Source organism: Lepisosteus platostomus, chromosome 5 (assembly GCF_059453375.1).
Source record: "Lepisosteus platostomus isolate fLepPlt1 chromosome 5, fLepPlt1.hap1, whole genome shotgun sequence".
In the NCBI taxonomy this organism is placed as follows: domain Eukaryota; kingdom Metazoa; phylum Chordata; class Actinopteri; order Semionotiformes; family Lepisosteidae; genus Lepisosteus; species Lepisosteus platostomus.
The window spans coordinates 31,315,904-31,338,566 of NC_142615.1; the positions used below are offsets into that span (position 1 = coordinate 31,315,904).

At 47.0% G+C, this 22,663-nt stretch overlaps 1 pseudogene; it reads left to right on the forward strand.

The window, feature by feature from the left end:
* Positions 1–22,210: 22,210 nt before the first annotated feature.
* On the forward strand, positions 22,211–22,357 carry LOC148665538 (U1 spliceosomal RNA; annotated as a pseudogene).
* The last annotated feature ends 306 nt before the right edge of the window (positions 22,358–22,663 follow it).

The following is a 22,663-nucleotide window of genomic DNA, read 5'->3' on the forward strand; positions in this document are numbered from 1 at the left end:
TTCTCTGCTTCAGCAAGGTCAATAAAGGACTCTCTGAAAGTAGTAAAGCACTAAAGCACTGCAAAACTGAATTCAAAATCATATTAGGAATTCTGAGTGGTGCCTGCTTACATGCAATCCAATACGGATGTTGTCTTTAAATAAGAATTCTCTGTTTCCCTGCCTTTTCCCTGGAGTGAAACTATTGGATTGAAGGAATTCTTATGACAGGTTTACAAGGTGCTGTTGATATTTGGATAAATCTATGAACTCGTGATTTTTATATACTTTAAATAACGACCATACGCAAAGAATAAAATTACTGATGATTTTTCCTGAGACGAAGCACAGCTTATCTTTCCAAGACAGCTGATGAAGGCAAGCCAGTGGATACTCTAGCAGAACATGGAAAAACGTTCAGCTTTGTAACCAACAAATTCCCCATTTAGATCTGACATGTGAGGTATGCTTTGTGATTGCTTGAAGTGAAACACACAATCTCTTTTGAACTTAGAACTTAGAGTTATTTCTGATGGAGCGCTATGCGGAAAGACTTAATCAGCTCTACCCCTGAGGATGACTCGACTTGAAAATGCAGAACATTAACATTTCACAGATAAAAGGAGCACAACCGACATTAAAATTGAGGGCGCACTGTGATTTGCGCTGACTCAAAAGTGATCTTGGTAGACAAACTTCCCTGCTGAAGGTGGAAACAAGAATTTGTGTTGAGAAGAAGAAACACTTTTTTCTCCCTGCTTTGATGTTAAGCTGATAAAGTAGCTTTTAACACATTGCTCAACTTGGTGGTTGTAACACAAAAACTCTTAGCAGCAGTGGGATTCAAACACACACCTCCAACGAGACTGGAGCCTTAATCCAGCACCTTAGACCACTCAGCCACACTAACCACTGTGTCCTGTCTCTTTGTCTCAGTACTTGCCTGGAGGAAGCCGGGTGGCTATTGCTCTTGTCTGACAGTGGCGTTATGACTATGGAACCGACTGCACCTGCTTTTTCTGAGATGCTTCCCCTCTCATGGTGAGATCTCAAATTCTTAAACACCTCTGGATAAAGTTCTTCTGTGGAGCAGGCTACAGACCTCTGCGTACAGCACCCTTGATGTTGTTTTATTTCTATAGCAGCACCCATCCGGAATTTTTTTTTGTTTTACTTTTTATTTGAACAACAAAAAAAGATTCAATATAAACAAGAGCACATATAACGTATTAATAGACTCGTGAGGGGCACATAAATAATACAATTAGACTTTATGGAAAAAAAGGTTAAACAAAGTAAATAAAAACAAGGTCCACACAGCTTTCATGTTCCTACATTTCGAAAGAGTCTGTAAATATCCATTTGCGTCTATTTAGAACTATTCAAACGTAGAACTCTTTGCTGATTTAGGTGGTATATTTCCTCAATTACAGGACAGCACAAACAGTTCTTAATGCAGAAATGGAAGCCTGTCTAAATTTTCCTTTTTGTTAAAGACATTTGGGGAAGCACTTTTTTTTGGGACACTGATTTTTCTCCTTTGGGGAGCTAAAGAAGACTATAGGGTGTGGCACAGTGGTAGTGTAGTTGATTCTAGCTCAGAAAGTTGCGTGTGCAAATTAGGTTGGGGTCAGCTAAGAGTTTTTCACTATCTGCTGGTGCTGAACCCAGAATTCTCACCATGTAGTTGAGTTTTTCTCAATATCTCAGCATCTCCAAAACATCATGTCCAACTTTAGAGAAAGCTACATCAGACATTGAAAGTTTGAGACCACTTTATTATTACAGGTTCTAGCAAACCTGAAAGCTAAGGCGTTTCAGGTCACTTTTTTAATTAAAAAAGTGTCTGAAGCCTCTAAATAAAATTAGCCTTTTTTAATTGTGTATGAAATTCACTCCCATGGGCTCTGAAAGGGGAAATATACTGTTGGGATCCTCGCAAGTGAGTTGTCTTTTCTTGTGGTGAAGCACAGTCATACCTGACTTGTCCGGAATGACCCAAGACAGACTTTATCCAGAAGCGACGGCACCACTCCAAGTAGAATGAGAGAGAAACACAGCACGACACGGGGAGTCAAGAGGCTCCCACAATTCACCTTTCCTCACATTACTGATTTCTTCACTAACATTTTGACCGTTTTACAATCACAATGACCGTTTCACATTAAATAAATTTTTAAACCATCAATTTTTAAGAAAAAAAATAGTACATTTTTTTTCAATTATTAAAAAAAAACATTAAATGCCTTGATTGCATAAAGTTTCACAGACAGAAGCAGCACGCCAGCACAACCAACATTAAAATGGAGGGCACACTATGATTTGCATTGACTCAAAAGTGATCTCGGCAGACGTCATTCCCTGCATAACGCAAAAGGTGGCAAACTTCATTTGGTTTGAGCGGACGCAAGAAAGTTTTTGTTTTCTGCCTTGATGTCAAGCTGACAAAGTATCTTTAAACACTTTGCTTAGTTTCTCGAGAGACTGCCAAAAAGCAGTTCCCTCCCTTTCATTTGAAGTCAGTTGGAAGGGGTCTCAACAGAAGCACCTAACAAGGTGAGATTTCAAACCCAAGCCCCTGAAGGGGCTGGAGCCTTAATCCAGTGCTTTCCACTGTTCAGCCACAGTTACCACTGTACTGTGTCTCTTTGTCACATTACTTGCTCAGAAAAAGCCAGGTGGCTTTTGCTCTTCTGGTCTGACTTAGTGGCATTACGACTGTGTAACGAACTGCACCTGCTTTTTTTGAGATGCTGCCATTCTCGTAGTGAGATCTCGACTTCTTTAACACCTCTGGATATAGTTCTTCTATGAAACAGGCTTCACACCTCTGCGTACAGCGCCCTTGATGTCATTTTATTTTTACAGCAGCCACATCCGGAAAGTTGTGTCTTTTACGTTTTATTTGAACAACAAAACTACATACAATACAAACAAGAGCACATATATAAATATATCAAGAAAATCGTCAGGGGCACATGCTATAATACAATTACACTTTATGAAGTACGTTTACACGACGTAAATAAAGATAAGGTCCACACAGCTTGTTCTTACATTTCGAAAGAGTCCGTAAATACCCCTTTACGTCTATTTTGAACTGTTCAAACGTAGGACTCTTCCCAGACCATTTCACTTTATACCACATTCCTAAACGAGGATGCATCTCCTGTTTTAGAACTATTTTGGGCGGTATGGCTTATACAACACACCCACAGTATTCTAATGGTGGACTGCAGATCTGTGCTATAGTTCAGTCAAATTCGAAGGATCCAGCAATCGTACTGGATTTGACTGGGATTCTGAAATGTCTCTTGCAAAAGTATTCGGGTTTGCTTGAACCTTTGATAAAAAAAGTGATCTAATCTGAAACTACCCATCTTACAATCTCTGAGGTAGTTGTCACTAAACTCGGACGTGATGTGGCACACATGTGCCGTGTGCCTTTACTTTTGTAAAAAACTGGTATCGGGAAACGTTTCTTAATATTTCTTTTGATTAGCATGCAAGAAAATGTGATCATTACCTATGGAATTTCCCGCCAGCGTGGAGCTTGAATTCACAACCTTGAGATTTAGTGTTCAAAAGTCACAGAAGAGGTCGGCCTGGTCTTCAGTTTGGCAATGATAAGCTCCGGCAGTGCTCCTCTGCAAAGCAGCTTGTTTGGATCGGTTATTTGGGACGGCAATTCGATACTAAGATCATTTGCAGTGCACTCAAAAAACATAGACGAAGAAGGTGTCACAGTAAGGTGAACCCTATGGGCGAGGGATGTTCCTGCCTCGTGTACGACTACACCACCTAGCAATACAAACGGGGTGCTAGGGCCCCTCTACATTACCACAGGTTCTGTTTATCTCCTAGAATCACCAATGCACACACAGACCAGCGACAAGCATTTGTATTGTATAAGTGCCCTTTTTATTTTCCAACTACATTCGCATTCACTATCACCCAAAAACACAACGAAAACAGAATTCACAGCAGCAAAAGCTCCTTCCCAGGGTCAAAATGAATACAGAGGGGCAGCAGTCTTTCCTGTAAAATACTAAAGAGAGGTCACTCGATTGTCTCTACTTAGTACCTATAGTCTCTGATGGCCCACTTTGAGGAGAGGGGTATCGCCCAGTCCTATTTCCCCAGTCTCCATTCAGGTAACAATAGAAATCCTCTGCGACTATATTACATTCCCCTCAGTTTGAATCAGCTAGCTGTGCCAGTTTCCTTGTTCCTCACCTTCAGGTGTAAAAAGTCTCTGTGCAGTACCTCTGTTCCAATCCCAATGCTTCCGTTGTCGTCAGTTACTGAACCAGTAGATCCTTGCCTCCAGGTATTAGAAGTCTCTGCAGAGTACCTCCGGGGTCTCGCACTCTGCAGCTTCCCTTCTGCTACCTGTGTCGTCTCCAGGGTCCAGTGGGAATCGGGAGCCCCCTCTGTTCTGTCTCAGGTCTTTTTATCCCTCACCTTAGCCAATCCCTTTCAGGGGGGGTTCCACTGTCCCTGTCAGAATCGGGTTTGCCCAGTATTTTTCCAGGAGGAAGCTTGTGTTGTTTGAGGGGTGTGGGAGTGCTGAGCTAGGTGTCATGGAACCTTATCAGTTCACCCCTTGGTCTGGCTAAAACTGGCTCAGCGACTCCTCACACCTCCAAGTCTCGATACCTAATTGTTCCCACTAGGCAGTATTCATTAGGACAACTGCAGTCGCCCCCCTTGAGTGAGAGGCAACATTGACACCATTCTGGAAATAAACATAACCTAATCAACCCCAGCCTGTTACTGCCTCAGTGGCCCATATCCTGTAACACTAATCAACATAACCCACTCAATCCCAGCCCGTGACTGCCTCAATGACCCACATCCAGCAACACGAGCTTCACCTGGAGCACAATGGCTGTGTTTTCAGCTACGGAAACTTACCATTGACTTTAAGTCGGTGTTTGTGTTGCTTTTTCTGCTCGATGGAGCTATATTAATGCAGACACACATGCTTCCATGGCAAGTTATTTTATTGCTGTTCACAAACCAACACACTGCAGACACCTCTGACACTGTCACTGCTTGTGGACCACGTGTTCCTGCTGTCAGCCTACTATACCACGTTCATGCAGGTCTACAAACATTACTGCTCTAGTACAGGAGTGAAAGATGAAACGAGAGCTCGCCCACTTTAAAAAAGCACATTTGTCAAAGCTTAAAATCAACAACGATGGGATTCAAACCCACATGTGCAGAGTACAATAGATTAGCACTCTATCGCCTTAACCACTCCACTACCTGGTCACAGAAGTTAGCCTCCTGACATGAGTTAGTGCTCAAGATGGTCGTCTTTCCTCTACTCAAGGATCACTTTTCTCTTCCACCTGCGATTTCACCATTTCCCTTGAAGATGTCAAACATAAAAAGCGCATTGAGCTCCTTGGACTTGAAAATAAAAGAAAAAAAATATAATTGAGTAGTAGTTTATGTGGTAATTTCAGGTACAATGTAAGAACTTAAGTTAACTAGTCCCACAGTAATGTGTGGGGTCCTATCTATAGAAAAAAAAATACTTGTAACCTGAAAACACGACAACCACAATGCGAGAAGCCTTCCGGGAACCTAGGTAAATCACTGTAGTAGTCTAACTACTACAGAAAATACAATTTTAAAAAATTACTTAACGGAACAACTTCAAAACAAAAAGAACATTACAAACAAATCTGGGGAACAACAAAAACACGGAATCTAATGTGAGAGCTTTTTCAAGTCTTCGGTACCCCATCGTGCTCCCTTAGTCCCAGTAGACCTCATCTATCTGTATACAGATCAGCAGGGGGTCCACAGCTGAAGGGAAATTAAGTAGGAAGCTGAGTGAGCATGCGTGGGCTGCAAAGGAAAAAGTATAGGTTTATTCCATGCTGAAAAGAGAAGGAAACACGACGTGGACCCTTCTTCGGGTGTGACGTGGAATAAACCCTTTACCTGTTCCATTGATGTTAATTTAGACCGGAACTCCAGCAAATACCTAACAGACTACAATCCCACTACATAAGGTGTTAAGGACAACCTATACGTAGCAGCATCTAAACTGGTTGCTTTCAGAAGGTAAAGACCTGTGCAGGCTGACGTTGCACAAACACAGGGTGAAACAGGGTTTTGGCATGCTTTCCGTCTCTGCCTGGGGGGGAAGGGACAGTAAACTAGCAAGGAAAATACAAGGGAAGAAAATGAAAAAACAGCGCTCACTGCAAAACAAAATCAAAAAGAACATTAAAAACATATCTGGGGAACAACAAAAACACAGAATCTAGCTGCGAGAGCTTTTTCAAGTTTTCGGTACTCCATCGTGCTCTCTCGTCTAAGAAGATATCTCTCATCTACCTGTGTACAGGCCAGCTGAGGGTCCACAGCTGATAGTAATTTAAGTAAGTAGCTGTGTTAGCATGCATGGGCTGTAAAGGAACGAGTAAAGGTTTATTCCATGCTGAACAATGTTTCGGGCAGTGGAGCCTTCTTTGGGTGTGGTACAGAGTAAACCTTTACTTGTTTCATTAATGTTAATTTAGACCTGATCTCCAGCAAATACCTAAGAGCACCTAAACTCAAGAGTTTCTTTCAGTAGCTAAAGACACAGGCTACACTGTTCCAGGTAAAGCTCAAACTCACAACCTCAGCATAACTCCACTGGGCGCTGTTGTATAAGCACCACGCACTGACTGATTGAGCCACTGCAGCTGCATGATTTTTTTTCCATGCACAGACTGACGTTGCACAAACACAGGGTGAAACAGGGTTTTGGCATGTTTTCCGTCACTGCGTGGGGAAAAGGGACAGTAAAATAGCAAGGAAAATACAAGGGTAGAAAATGAAAAAAACTTTGCTCACTGCAAAGTAGGGAGGAGAACCCAGGTTTCGGCATTTTGTTTCATCGCGCCCTTTGTTCCTCTCTCCAGCGCCCCTTGCCTAAAGTGACGCTTCCCTTTCTCAGCCCAAAACGCAAGCGAGACACAAGTAGAAGTACCTCCAGGTTTCTGTAGTGTTGTGGTTATCACATTTGCCTAACACGCGAAAGGTCCCCGGCCCGAGACCGGGCGGAAACAGCCTCTTTTCACACGCTCCCGTACTTCACAGAGGTCTTGAGCCACCGGTCATCTGTTGCCAATGTATTTCCAGTGCCTTCATGCACTCTTGTACCAAACGTACATTCCTTCTGTACGCGGAGCCAATCATTTGCAATTGGGCTGTGCCGACAGACCAGGACGAGCTCTGTCGGCTGAAAAGCAGCGCAGCACCTGCAAGAACAACAGAAAGATTAGCATCCAGCGGGGACCTCTTAGTGAGCCCAAGATCTCATCAAAAATCGGCTCCAGCAACAGGGCTGGGCGCATTGTTCCCTACTCCGACCACTCTCAGTGTAAATAGGTCTCTCCTGGTCTCTGCTTGAAATGCACTTTCCTGCGTTTTCTGTGATGTAACTGGCTTCCTCTGCATGGGTGAATGTGAAGAAGATCCTTAGTAAGTCATTGAAGAAAACAGAGAAGAGGTCTGAGTGGCCTCTGTCATTCATCAACGATCCAGTCAGGCAGTACTCCTTCTATTCTGCCGTGACCCAGATTCGAACCGGGGTTGTTGCGGCCACAACACAAAATACTGACCACTATACGATCACGGTAAGTTACCAAGACAGAGGCAGAGGGGTGAGAAAGGATGTGCTCTCTTCGTGTGACACTAGTCGGAAAAGTCCTGACATTGCATTTCAACTAAGCCCTAGTATACATCGACCCTTCGACACTCTGAGTGCCAACTCTCTTGTGTGTTTTCTCCACCAAGCAGGTCATGAAGGCAGCAATTACAGTCTTCTTACATGATGCACGCCACAGCATGGCTGTATGCTCCCATAGGGTCTAGCGGTTATGATTCCTGTTTTTCACCCAGGTGGCCGGGGTTCAACTCCTGTTATGGGAATGTGTCAGTTTTGCCTCCTGCTTTCCAAAAGATCAGCACCATGTACGAAGGAGCCGCATTTAAACCACTCAATCATGTGCAAAACGTACGAGAAGAGGGGGCGCATTTTTTCAACTGAGGACCTCTCGCGTGTGAGCCGAACTGATCATCGCTGCAGCTCGGAAACCTGCAGGAGGTGGGAGGGGTGACTCTGGTAGACAGTGTTGACCTTCGGCAATAGAATTTATACTCTCCAAGATGATATTTGCACTTTCTGAAAAGGAGATTTTCTCCACTTCAGTAGCCTGATTTCGTCGATTGTGTGGAGAGGGCTGTAGAATGTGGGGCCGCCTTTCCTGCTCCATCCATGACAGGCATGCTGGGCTCTGGTGTGAGAGCGCGGTCAATCAGCGCACTCCAACAAAGATACTGGAAGCTTTGGCGTAGCTCAGTGCTGGGCCACTGGGCACGAGTTCCCATCGTTCCCTTTCTCAGCCCGAAACGCAAGCAAGACACCAGCAGCAGCCCCTGCAGGTTTCCGTAGTGTAGCAGTTATCACGTTAGCTGTGTGACTCTGTTGGTGAAGCTCTTCTGTGCCTAGACCTGTAGGAGGAGCTTCTCCCAGACAGCCCTGTCAGTCTTACAGTGCCCATCCTCTCCCTGAGACACTGACACAAGGAGGGTTGGGACCGCGGTTTACCGCCTCCCCCGAAGGACGGAGCCTGATTGCGCAGTAGAGTGTCGCCATCAGGATGCTGGGGCATAAGAAAGCCACACGGACCGCAGGGTGAGTGCTCCATACTGGTCCCAGTAACACCTCTTGCAGGAGCAGCAGCAATCTGAGGTTTTCAGGGGGGGAATCTCCCATCTGGGTGCCCAGTCGTGGGTGAGCCCAGTCGAGAGTCGCAGGGTGAGATCTAGTCACCGGGGAGAAACGATACAAGTGAAGGATTACTCGGCTCCCAGCACTTGAAAAGACCGACAAATGACTCGTTCCCGCCGGAGCTGAAAGTACCTGCATGTGTCGTGTCGTCTTCTTCCCCCACCCCGCTGTGTTTGCTGTATTGTCTTTGAAGCTGGCCCCCGAGACGAGACGGGCTGTTCCTGTGCCCCAATTAACACTTTACAGGTGCCATTCCCCGGCATTGTGGCCATTGTCGGTGGAATGCCCAGCGCCAGACATTCAAGGAGGGGGCTGTGCGAGGTGAGGTGAGGTGCGACACGCTGGAGCCCCGACGCTGCTAATGCGGAGCACTTGTTAAACTGGCATTGAAAGGACGCGTGGGCACGGAGTGAGCCTTCCCTGCGGCGGAGCGTGGAAACTTTCTTCCTGCTCTGCAGGAGTTGTGTGCGCTGCAGCGATGCCGAGAGAACAGCACAGACGGCAGCAGGCTCTGGAGAGCGGGTAAGAGACGGAGCCTTTTGGGCAGGCTAGCAGGCCCGTTTTTTGGAAATTGCTGAAAAGGCTCTGGTGTTTGTTCGGTGTGTGGCAGGCGCACGACGCGAGCTTGCGTAGCGATCTGCCGGTCTGGTGTTATGCAAATGAGGCCGAATTGCATCCCGGGACATGCTGCGAATGCACAATGGCGACTGCAGATGTGTAGGAAACGGCGCACTCGTTTTCTCGTTTTGCCCTCCCTTTTGAGTGTTAGTGTGGCGTGTGAGTGTGCGAAAGAGTGGGCCCAGCAGGAGGCAGTGGTGTGCGGGGCGAGGAGCTGGCCTAGGCTGCGCGCTTTGTGCTGTGGGTGCGGGCCGCTTGCAGGGGCTTGTACAATTCATACTTACCTGGCAGGGGAGATACCTTGATCAGCCTGTAGGTGGAGTAGTTGGATTGTTTTCTTGTTTTGTGGAAGCAGTGTTTGTTTTGCAGTTTACGAAATGGCAACTTTTGGATCCTGCAAGAATGATGTTCATTTTGAGCTTTTGGATGATCTCTTCATGGATCGTATGCAGTTCAGCAGAAAAGTGTTGCAGAAGGAACTTGGCTTTGAACCTCGGCACTTGGATTTCATCTTCGCTCTCCCAGGTCAGAAAGCATTTGAGGTTGTTTTTGCTACCTATTCTCTGTTTGAACAATGTGTGGATGTGTTTGAGGCAAAAAGAGGGAAAGTTCCTGCCCTTGAGAAGATCAACTTGCAGCCTCTGACACAGAGAGAGAGGAAAACGGTGCATGTTGTTATGTTCTCGGAACTGGCAAAGACGGAGGACATTCACACCTGGCTTAACCAATACTGCACCGTCCACCATGGAACTGAGGTTAGAGATGTTGACGGTATAAAAACAGAAGCAAGGAAATTCGAGGTTCGCTTGCTACCAGACAATGTAAATGAAGGCTGAAGGCACCTGCCCTCTACAATCCACTTTTTATGTGGGACAACCAAAGGTGTGTCGGCGCTGTGGTGCTGTGGGACACCTGGCATCGTCCTGCACTGTGAAATGCTGCGAGACCTGTGGCAAACAGGGACATTTAGCCTCTGAGTGTTCAATGCTGCCAAAGTGCAATTTATGTGGCTCGGAAGGACACGTTTTTTAGAACTGCCCTCACGCCTACGCCAATAAACTCAAAATGAGAAAGGATGAGGCAGTGCTTGTTTCAGCCAAACCGGCCCGAAAAGCCAAAGCAAACAACAAGTCAAACAAAGAACCCTTGTTGGACAAAGACTCTCAGCCTCCAGCCAGGATCAGTCCTGCTGTGGCTCCGGGGCCGGTGGAAGAGAATTCCACTACGCCCCCACAACCGCAGACTGCACCAGACAAGTACGAGGGTTTGAAAACCCCCGAGAACAGCGAGGACCCCTCCCCCACTCCTGCTCCTCAGAACGAGGGCCAGTGTGGGGCCCCCCGGTGGAGCGGGTCCAACAAGGATACCCAGGATTCAGCGGAGCTGCTTTTCTCAGACTCTGCAAGTGCTACAGATGCCCTCCTCTCCTCCATCCAGTCCATCACGGAGGATCTGCAGCAGCTGGTGGGTGAGGGGGAAGAGGAGACTGGTGCATCACCTGCACCCCTTTCCCCTCAGTGCTCCCAGGAGCTGGACTTGAGGAAAAGGAAAAATTACTCTGTTTTATCCCCGAGCGAGGAGGAAGGAGATGGGGACAGCTGGAACCCCTCCACCCCTCCCTCTACCCCCTTCCTTGAAATGGACTCCGTGAATGCTTTTACTGCTGCCACCCTGATGAAGGCTCATTCAGAGGATGGCTGGCAGGAAATTGGTAAGAAGAAAAAGAAAAAGAAGAAGGTAACAGGTGAGACCGAAGAGAAATGTGTTTTGTAAAGACTGGTTCCACTTTCTTATGTAATATGGCTCTAAACATAATTTCTCTTAACACCAGAGGTATCAATGACAGAGCTAAATGCCAGTCTGTCTTTGATTACCTCCAGCAGAGAGAGGGAGATGTGTTGATGTTGCAGGAGTGTGCTTTAGCCTATCAAGAGAGGTATAAAAGCTTTGAAGATAGGTGGGATAAAGGGCCTTCTGTTTGGTCAGGGGACAATAACAACAGAGCCTCTGGCGTGGCCATTCTTTTCAAAGGATGGGCTTTCAAATTGAAAAGTATTCAGAGGGTTATAGATGGCAGGTTGCTGTGTGTGGATGTGGAATGGGGGACCGTTAACCTGCGGCTAATCAATGTGTATTGTCCTACTGACGTGGGAGGAAGGGTGGAGCTACTCAAGGCACTCTCCCCCCTATTGTTATGTAGCACAGACGTGATAGTGGGAGGGGATTTAAATTGTATCTTAGGCAGTCTAGCTCTCCGATAAAATTGGATTCCAGCTCACTGGCCCTGCAAAACTTAGTTCAAGACTTTAAACTCTCAGACACATATAGATGTATATATCCCACAACAGCAGGATATACATGGTCAGCTCCAGAATTGACTATTGCTTTGTCTCAGAGAGAGTGAAAGTTGTTGGGGTCACTCTTCAGCCTGTCTTCTTCTCAGATCATCAGGCTTTAGGGTGTAGAGTGGAACTCCAGGGCGGGACTGTCACGACCGCCAGGCAGTCAAGATCAAATCGTAAGCAAGCTAATCAGCCCCAGCAGCGGGTGATTATTAACAAACGCCGCCACACGAGTTAAACCACCTGCGCACACTCACGGTGCGGTGCGCACTGCTATTTATACCCTCTTCACCTATTTCCCACTGCTCAGTATTGAGTCTACTCCTTGAGAGCTCTACCTGGCGTTTTTCCCCATACCACGTTTATTCAGGATTTTGGATTCCCCTTCTGCCTTTTCGACTTTGCACCTCGCCTCTCGCCTCGGACTGTCTGCTACCGGAGAACTTCCTGGATTACGACTTGCCTTTCGCCTTTTGACTACGACCTTGCCTCTCGTTTTGGTTTGTTCGCCTGCCTCATCCATCACCCGTGCCTGCGTCTGCACAGTGTAGAGAAAACCGGTTCAGGGACGCCAAATAACGTAGATTATAGTGGCTCTCTGAAGGCACCAGTTCTGTAGGGTTTGGGCATGTACTGAGACAATTATTAATTGTAGCAGTAAATCACAAAGTTGATTCTTTTGGTGGCTTTAGAATCCAACCATGCGACATAACTCAAACAACGCGCACACACAGGTACTAATACACGAGGATACATTTATTAATACATAGAATATGCATATAAACCTAACAGATCTTATCGAGAGGGTTATCAGAATACAAAAGATATATATTCAATCAGTTACAAAGAGTTACACATCAAGAGGACATACGTTCAGTATATCATTCATTAAGACCGTTTCGTAAAGTGAACTTGGTTACAACTTCTACATTAGATACTCAAACAAGTACATAACTCTTAGGAATTAAATTGATATCAACTGGTTGGGATAACAATTGAATTCTCGAGCTGTAATGCATTGAAGTTGAATACTCATCCAATCTTTGGGGATTCAGATCTCCTGCGGGCACAAAGAAACAGTTGCAGGCTGTTGCTGTCCAATCCGCGCTCTCTGGCTTGGTGCCAGGCTGTGCTGTGCGGCTTGCGACGGTGCGCTGCTGATGCTCACTGTTGGCTTTAACTAGCAAAGTTTGTGCACAGGAGAAAAGATGACTGTGGGTCCCAGCAAGTCAGGAAGAGGACCAGTTCGTTATGATGAAGAGCTAGTTCTGAATAGTGATTCAGCTGTCCACAGATCCGACCTGTTCACGAGGCCTGCTGCTGGTTACTCTCTGGCAACCTCCACTCTAGACTCTTAGAACAAAGGAAAGTTCTGGCACTCGGACACACTGGCCGTTCCGTGGTTGTCCGGGCTGAGTCTCAGGATGGTCAGGAGGCGCGCTGCGAGAATGTCCTGCCCTTGGGATTCTCCTTTGAATTCCTTCTGAATCTTGTCTGAATCTTGTTGAATCTCTCAGGCTCTCTGTGTTGCCTGTTTTTACCTGGAGGAACTTCAGCTCATTGATTGGCTGAAAGTTCCATGGGCATCAGAGTCCCACGTGGGTTACTCGGCCCTACCAGTCCCTGATTGGTTGATCAAGGTGAGATATGAGTCACTTAGTCCTGACACTTAGTAATGCAGTCCAGATGTCCAACTCGCACTCCCTAGACAGATAGGCGCCAATGGGTGACCATTGATCATGATAGCCAGGCTTAGCTAAGTGCATCCCCCTTTGGGAGCTGTCCTTGGACCTTAAATCACCTTGCATGAATGGTTTCTCTGTGGCTGCACCACAGAGATGAACAGAGAAATGAGGCCTAATTTGGGAAAGCTCAGAAACACTTAATTCTGCATTATTATTAAGCCTCACCGCTACATATCCCCCCTTTTTGAAGGCCACGAGGTCCCGAGGCATTGTTGCCTTCAAAACAAAACAGAGTTAAGTGATGTCCCTTGCCATTAGAACATTAACCTTAAATGTCTACATTACTCCTCGAGAATTCATACCGGAACCAGCATTGGATACAAACAGGATGAATAACATCTGGAGTATGTATAAACACGGTAGGAGACATTATCTCAGTCTAGGAATTACACATCAGGAAGTTCACTGTCAATATCTGATACCTCTGTGGTAGATATTTGGGGAGAAGTCACTTCCTTTCTTTTGACATGCTACCTTTGACTCATTCGTGCTACCCAGAGTACATCTTGATGTGAGAGTACAGCATTCAGAGTACACTGTCAGTCATGATCCAGCTACCTGGCAGTAGTGTTACAATAACAACAGTTCCTGTTCCCAGCCCCCCGATAAACCACAACACCTGTGTTGGGTATCTGCTAGGGTGATTTGGAGGTTTGTTCCATTAAAGCAAACTAACTACCTGTACCTCTTCAGGGCTTACTGTTTCTTGGATTTCTATCCAATTCCTTAGTGTGGCACCTGAAGGCATCCATGACCTCAAGTTTGGTCTTATATTGTCTGGTTCCAGACCGTACAGTGTTAAGTTACCATGCTGTACTATGGCCTCCTCGGGAACTTACAGGAAAACTGTTTGATTAGGTAGCTGCATTGTGGTAGCTGTATCATGCCCGTCACAAGTCATAGTGTCAGTTAAATGTGGTGTGCTGACCAGCCATTTACTTCCCACCTGCTCTTCATGGGGTTCATTAACCTCCCTCTGCCCATTAGTAGCTTTACACCCTTCATTGGTGAATCGTTTAGACACAGCCAATGGATAGCTTTGGTAGCCATACCCATCTCAAGATTTGGAACCGAATTCAATCTTGGTTTGCCTTCTGGGTGAGCTATGAGCGATGGGGTTAATGTCACATACTCCTCTACTGAGAAGAGTGGAATCAAGTGGGTTGGGATTTGTGCCATGGTTAGACTGGCTACAGTGGCACTAAACTCCCTTAACAGGTCTTGTGTCAACATTCTGGCCTGTTGCACACAAGCATAAACCCACTGTATAACACCAACAATCATGTCCACTGTTTGGGGAATAAGGTTTAACCCTGTTGCATAGGAAATTGCCTGTAGGGTATTCCCTAAGCTTTCCAACTTTTGCTGCTGTCGATACAGTCTGTCACTACCCTCTGGCATCTCTGACCCCTGCCTTCTTGGGGCAGTCAGGGTGAGAGTGCCAGTAGCACACAAACCTACCAGAAATAGCAAATGCACAACAGTGGTGGCAGCAATCAGTCCTCCCAAAAGTCTTTTCGGGTGGCTGATCCCAGTCATCTCCTTCTGAGTGACTGTTGCCTTTCTAAGCTGGCGCAGCGTGTACATGGTGTCTTTCTCAGTATGCCCTGTGGCATCTTGGGCACCAACATCCTGGAAATCTGTGGAGATCTGACGCAGCTGCTGATGCTGCTCCTCCTTTTCCAGGGCATTTGCTTTTTCGATTTGTTCATGCCTGTGCTCTAGGAACCCTGCAGGGGGCGGTGCAGCGGTGGAGCATGCCTGACCCTCGGCTGAGTGGTCATCTGGAGCACCTGAGTGATCTGGGATTGTTACCCTATTCTCACTGTTCAGGTTCACCCTGCACACCTCCTGATTGAGGAATCCCTCTATCGGCATGTTTACAATCGTTCGCTGGGGGTAGGTGTAGGACACCTGCTCGCTCCCCCCTTCCCTCGCTAGGGGTTCAGGGAGCTGCCCCAGCAGTGGGATAGCTAGTTCACTGTCTTTGAACTTACTATCACTCACCAGGCCCATGTCAGTGCAGGCGGGGATTCTGACATCCCTCTTTGCGATGTCCTGCACTGGCAGGCGGGTGACTTTACCATCCAGCTCCAGTCTGGCTGAACCACTGTTGGTCAGACTCAAACTGACAGACTGAGCTGGTGGCTGTAAGAAAACCGGCTCGGCTTTCATTCCCTGTCCCTTCTGGGGGACTGGGTGTGTTGGCAACCCTGCCGTTGAGGCAGGAACAATCAGGTGAGTCTCACTCACTACCTGGTAGTTGTGAGAAATAATGTTACCTGACTGCAGGTTCCCTGGGTCACAGCAGAGGGAATCGGCATCTGGGATCAGGTGTGTCCACAGCGCAGTAGTCTCAGCGTCCAGCTGGACCTCCTGTCTAACCTGTGAATGTTGCACTAGGGGCACCTGGCGGTGGCCCTGTGACAGCTGCTCAAGCAGATCCTCACTAATAGAGGACCTCTCAGGGCTAAGGGTGGGGGCTACATCACCAACCTGCTCTCCTGCCATCTGGATCCTTTCCACCACTGCGGGGTGGTGGTCCTGACCCCTCTTGGGTGCCAGGGTGCACAGGGAAAGCTCCTTTCTCATCGCCAGGTGGGGAGATCTGCTCCTCTTTAGGGATGTAAAAGGTGTGTGCTTTACCTGGTGGATCAGGCGGCTGCTTGGAGCACCGCTCCTGTGGCAGGGAGGCTGTTGAGACCTCGGCCGGGACACGACTTCCCTGTATATTCGGGGAACAAGAAAATATTTTTATTTCTTGTCCAGAGGGAACAGAAGGAATCTCTGCATGGGCTTCTGTGTTCGGTGGGCACTGTGTGAGCACAGTCTGCCTCTTGGCCCCCCTTTCCTTCTGTACAGAAGACTTAGGAGCCTTGACCTGTTTCCACACTTTGCCTTTCTGGTGATCCACCAAAGGTTCCTCTCTGAGTCGCATGCCCTTTTCTTTTTCTACCCGTTTGAGCTTGCCGTGTGACATCAAACACCTTTCAACCTCAGTGTCAATCAGTGTCTCACTGTGTAAGACATCTCCCATGGCAGCCTTGAGGTAAAAGCTTCCTGCTTTTCCTCTGTGTTTTACTGCCTGCTCTGTGACTTCAGGGGTGGAGTCAGCACTCACTTGGGAGTGGCTGAATTCATCCAGGCAGGAACCCTTCCGCTCAATCAGATAGACTGAGGGAGGGAGAGGGGGCGGGTCTCCGCCTCCTCCAGTGGAGAGTATCAGCTCATTCACGCTTCCGGCAGCCTTGGGGAGCGGTTGTCCCTGTCCTAATAAAGCTTGTTCAAGCCTGGCCAGGCGGGCGGCTACTGAATCCTTTTGTTCAGTTTTTTCTAGCCCTTTCCCTCCCCTGGTGTTCTCATGGCACTTAGGACGCTGGGTGCGGTCCTGTGTGAGTGCTTTGGAACGGGGCTTAGCCTGTGCTCCTTCGAGCAGGGGGGAATTAACCCTGCTGGCTCTGACGGCGAACACAGTCGCTTTAACAGCTTTTTGCTCAGAGCGACTTTGGACATCATACTCCCAGGCTTTCTGCACGAATCTCTTAATATCAGTCATTTTCATGGTCTGTGCATCTATATGCATCAAGATCATCTTTCTGACTGACGGGTGGAGATTCGCAATGAATAAACCCTTGAAATGTGTGTTCTCTTCGCAACCCTCATCATTTCGCCCTGCAAAATAAGTTCGTCTAAGTCTCTCGTAATATTCGCGAGGGGACTCTGCTCTCTCGTGCTTAATGTTAAGAGCGGCGGCTATCGCAGCAGTCGGGTCAATAAACGCACTGTATTCTTCGATAAGTGCTTGACAAAGCTGCTCAAAATCATTACAGACTTCTTTCATCTGCCTAGCCATCCACTCATGTACAGCTCTGCTGGTAGTTTTTCTAACCAGAAACACTTTCTCCTGTTCTGTGGCGTTTGGCAGGTACTGCAGGTTATACCTGAGGTCCTGAATATAACTCTCGATATTATTCTCTGACACTGCGGGGTCAAATCTCTCTATGTCCTTCGCTAGCTCTCTCAGAGAATGGAGATTTATTCTACTAGCTTCTCCGCTGACGGAGATATGGAAGAGATCGTGGTCAGACCTGTCGCTGCTAGAGAGAGTGCTTAATAGCGACTCGAATTCAGACCTTTTTGCAACCATCGTTAGACTTAAAGAGTATTACGTTTAAGTACGAAATCACAGTTTTACCACAGAAAACCACAAGATCAAGTATGCAATCAACCTGGTAGATCGCAAAAGATCACAAAACAATCAAGCACTGCTTAAAGAGCAAGGGGAACTTTTTTTCCTTTCGGCTTTCAGCACACTGTATTGTCGTGTATGAAACCCGCGGCGTTTTATATGAATTATTCGCTTGGTTGACTCATTTCAGTCTTGCCACGCCCGTGCCAGGGACGCCAAATAAATGTAGTGATTCATAGCCGTTCAGGGACGCCAAATAACGTAGATTATAGTGGCTCTCTGAAGGCACCAGTTCTGTAGGGTTTGGGCATGTACTGAGACAATTATTAATTGTAGCAGTAAATCACAAAGTTGATTCTTTTGGTGGCTTTAGAATCCAACCATGCGACATAACTCAAACAACGCGCACACACAGGTACTAATACACGAGGATACATTTATTAATACATAGAATATGCATATAAACCTAACAGATCTTATCGAGAGGGTTATCAGAATACAAAAGATATATATTCAATCAGTTACAAAGAGTTACACATCAAGAGGACATACGTTCAGTATATCATTCATTAAGACCGTTTCGTAAAGTGAACTTGGTTACAACTTCTACATTAGATACTCAAACAAGTACATAACTCTTAGGAATTAAATTGATATCAACTGGTTGGGATAACAATTGAATTCTCGAGCTGTAATGCATTGAAGTTGAATACTCATCCAATCTTTGGGGATTCAGATCTCCTGCGGGCACAAAGAAACAGTTGCAGGCTGTTGCTGTCCAATCCGCGCTCTCTGGCTTGGTGCCAGGCTGTGCTGTGCGGCTTGCGACGGTGCGCTGCTGATGCTCACTGTTGGCTTTAACTAGCAAAGTTTGTGCACAGGAGAAAAGATGACTGTGGGTCCCAGCAAGTCAGGAAGAGGACCAGTTCGTTATGATGAAGAGCTAGTTCTGAATAGTGATTCAGCTGTCCACAGATCCGACCTGTTCACGAGGCCTGCTGCTGGTTACTCTCTGGCAACCTCCACTCTAGACTCTTAGAACAAAGGAAAGTTCTGGCACTCGGACACACTGGCCGTTCCGTGGTTGTCCGGGCTGAGTCTCAGGATGGTCAGGAGGCGCGCTGCGAGAATGTCCTGCCCTTGGGATTCTCCTTTGAATTCCTTCTGAATCTTGTCTGAATCTTGTTGAATCTCTCAGGCTCTCTGTGTTGCCTGTTTTTACCTGGAGGAACTTCAGCTCATTGATTGGCTGAAAGTTCCATGGGCATCAGAGTCCCACGTGGGTTACTCGGCCCTACCAGTCCCTGATTGGTTGATCAAGGTGAGATATGAGTCACTTAGTCCTGACACTTAGTAATGCAGTCCAGATGTCCAACTCGCACTCCCTAGACAGATAGGCGCCAATGGGTGACCATTGATCATGATAGCCAGGCTTAGCTAAGTGCATCCCCCTTTGGGAGCTGTCCTTGGACCTTAAATCACCTTGCATGAATGGTTTCTCTGTGGCTGCACCACAGAGATGAACAGAGAAATGAGGCCTAATTTGGGAAAGCTCAGAAACACTTAATTCTGCATTATTATTAAGCCTCACCGCTACAACAGGATCCGTGTATCTTCCTACCAGGGATTCCTAACAGGGACTGTCTTTGGCCCAGGCCTCTGGAAACTCAACACAAAGCTGCTAGAGAACGAGGGGGTAGTATCCCGCTACAAGGAGAAACTATCACAGTGGCTGTCCTTGCAGTGTCTGTACGGGTCAGTAGGAGAGTGCTGGGAGAAGGTGAAGGTGAGGACAAAGGCCTTTTTCATGGCTGAGGGAAGGAAGGCTGCTGCCAGACGGAGAGGAGTGCTAGCCAGGAAACAGAGGCAGCTGCAGCGTCTCTACACAATGCTGCACAGTGGCTTCGATGTGCTCGAGGATATCACCCTTTTAAAAAAGGACATCCGGAGCATAGCCGAAGAAAGTAGTCGAGGAGTGCTGTTAAGAAGCAGAGTGCAGTTCTTGGAAGAAAATGAGAAGTGTACTCGCTTCTTTTTCAGGAAAGTGGTAGGCTCCAAGTCTGTCATGGAAAGTGTAGTTGATGAGGAGGGACGAGAGAGAACAGAGCCGAGTGCTATCCTCTCCTGCACCGAGGCCTTCTACTCAAGACTGTACAGCTCTACAGAGGTAAAGGATGAAGAAATTCATTTTTTTACCTCAAAGCTAGAAAACGTTTTGAGTGAAGAAGATAGGGAAGTACTTGAGAGGGATTTGACAGTAGAAGAGCTGAGACAGGCTATGGAGAGCTTACAGAAGGGGAAAACTCCGGGTGCTGACGGGTTCCCTAAAGAATTTAATTGCACCTTTTGGGATCTGCTTCAGGATCCGCTACTGCTCCTATTCGAGGAAAGCTATAAGACGGAATTGCTGCCTGACTCCTTAAGAGAAGGCACTATCTCTCTCTTGTTTAAGAAAGGAGCAAAGAATGACATAAAGAACTGGAGACCCCTCAGCCTGTTAGGCGTGGACACTAAGATCCTGTCCAAAGCCCTTTTCCTGCGCCTACAAAATGTAGTGGCCTCACTGGTAGGGAAAGAACAGACTTGTGGGATAGCAGGACGCCTGATGAGCGACAACCTGGCCTTGTTGAGGGATGTCTGTCTGTACTCAGAGGATCGCTCCCTCCCTTTGTGGATTTTAGGTGTAGACCTAGAAAAGGCCTTTGACCGCCTAAACCGGTAGTACTTAACATCGGTACTTGAGCACATGAAGTTTGGCCCCATCATGAGAAAGTGGATTAACCTGCTGTACACAGGTAGCAACAGCAGAGTAATGGTTAATGGCAATAGATCACGCCCCTTTGAAGTCTGTTCAGGGGTGAGGCAGGGCTGCCCATTATCCCCCTTGTTATTCGTTTTGGCTATGGAGCTCTTAGCCTGTGCCTTGCACCAGGATCAGGCCATTAATGGGATACCAGTGCCTGGAAGTGGGGGAGAAGAGGTAAAGACATCTCTATACATGGATGACGTCACCCTGCTCCTCTCTGACAATGCCTCAATTAGCAGAGCTCTGCAGTGCTGTGATCGTTTCTCCTTGGCTTCCTCTGCAAAAATTAACAAATCTAAGAGTGAGATTTTTTTATCAGAACTGGAGGGAGCCAAAAGAAGGACATGATCTCAGGCTGCAAGAGAAGAGAATTAAGGTCCTGGGGGTGTATTTTGGAGAAGAGATGGGAACAGTAAAATGGCAGAACAAATTGCCAATCTTAAACAAAAAACTGATGCAATGGAAGGACCGAGACCTCACCATGACAGGGAAGGTGCTGGTCATCAAAGCCGAGCTCTTGCCTGTCTTGAATTTTCTGGCTTCTACCTTCCCAATCCCACACCGTGTTGCGGCGGTGCTGAGGAGATTGATGTTTCAATTTCTATGGGGTGGGAAGCAGGAAAGACTCAGAAGGGAAATAATGTACAGGCCGCTACCCTCAGGGGGGATGTCTGTCCCAGATATTGCTACAAAGCTGCTGTGCATTTTCCTGGCCTCTGTGCTGAGAGGCTTTGCAACAGCATCTGCAGCGCGTACCTGGACTTATTTTTCCAGGCTCTGGGTAGGTAGGGAGGTGTTCAGAGTGTGGGGTGTCAGACCCAAGCTGGATGTCCCACTCTCTGACACATGCCCTGCAATTTATGGGACAGTTAAAAGTTTTCTAAGATCTCACCCAATTGGCCATATCCCCCTCCGAGATGTCAGCGTCCAAAAACTGGAAGATTTCGTTGCACCCCAGAATAATAGGCAGACCCCTGTGGGCATTTTAACATCAGCCCAAACAAGGAAGGTGTGGAAACACACATCCTCTAAGTTTCTGTGCAACATTCACAGAGATTTAGCCTGGAGTGTCGTCCACCAGTGCTTACTGGTACGAACTTTCTTGTACCGTAGGGGCCTCACCCCCAGCCCTCACTGCGTTAGGGTGGGCTGCGGCGAGGAGGAGACTGTGACCCATCTCCTGTGGTCCTGCTTTTTTGCTAAGGCCTTCTGGGCACAGTTTGAAGATTGGTTGCAGGTTCTCTCGCCCCAATTTACCCTGACTGCTGCTTTCGTCATATACGGCATCTCTCCTGTCAAACTTCCTCCTGACGTGTTTGACAGGATCTGGGCCGTGGTGAACAGTGGGAAAGACGCTCTGTGGAGAGTGAGGAACATGGGGCTGTTCAAAGGCATCGAGGTCCCAGTCAAGGCAGCAGGTAGCCTGGCCCTGTTCATCACCTGAGAGAACTATTACCTCAGAGATCTGTGGAGAGAAGGGAGGGAGGAAGCAGAAAATCTGTGGGAAATAGAGAGCATAGGTCAATATCTCAAGAAACTCTAAAAAACATTATCATGTTTAAGTAAAGAATGTGATTTGCACCAGAAAAAAAGAAAATTGTTGCTATGTAACTGTTACCGTGTCAAAATGTAATGAGATGTGATCATATATACTGTTTTAAGTATGTATATTAATGTAAAGCTTTCTGATTTGTGATGTCCTGTATTTTTTTGTGAAAAGAAAATAAAGTTCTTGAAAATCGAAAATCGGTTCACCCAGAGCGAGGCTCGCCATTGCACTCCGGCAGTGCTGACCCCTGCGAATTCCCCAAATGTGGGAATCTCGACTGCATAATTTCTGGTAGTGGGGGACTGCGTTCGCGCTCTCCCCTGATGTGCTTGGTCCAATATCAGATACGGAAGAGTTACGACACCACGAGCTGCGATAGGATCCCAGTTCGAAAGGAGTCGATGCCACTGCTGGTTCCCGGTTTCTTTTAGTTAGAGGTCCGGAGAAGCATTTCAAGCTGGTTACACTACTCCTTCCGGACATTCATTCCCTTTTCAAAGTCAGTCGTTTTGCTGTTGTAATGTTGCCATAGCCAAAATGTAATGTAGTGTGCTCTCTGAAGGCACCAGTTCTGTAGGGTTTGGGCATTTACTGGGACAATTATTCATTGTAGCAGTAAATCACAAAAT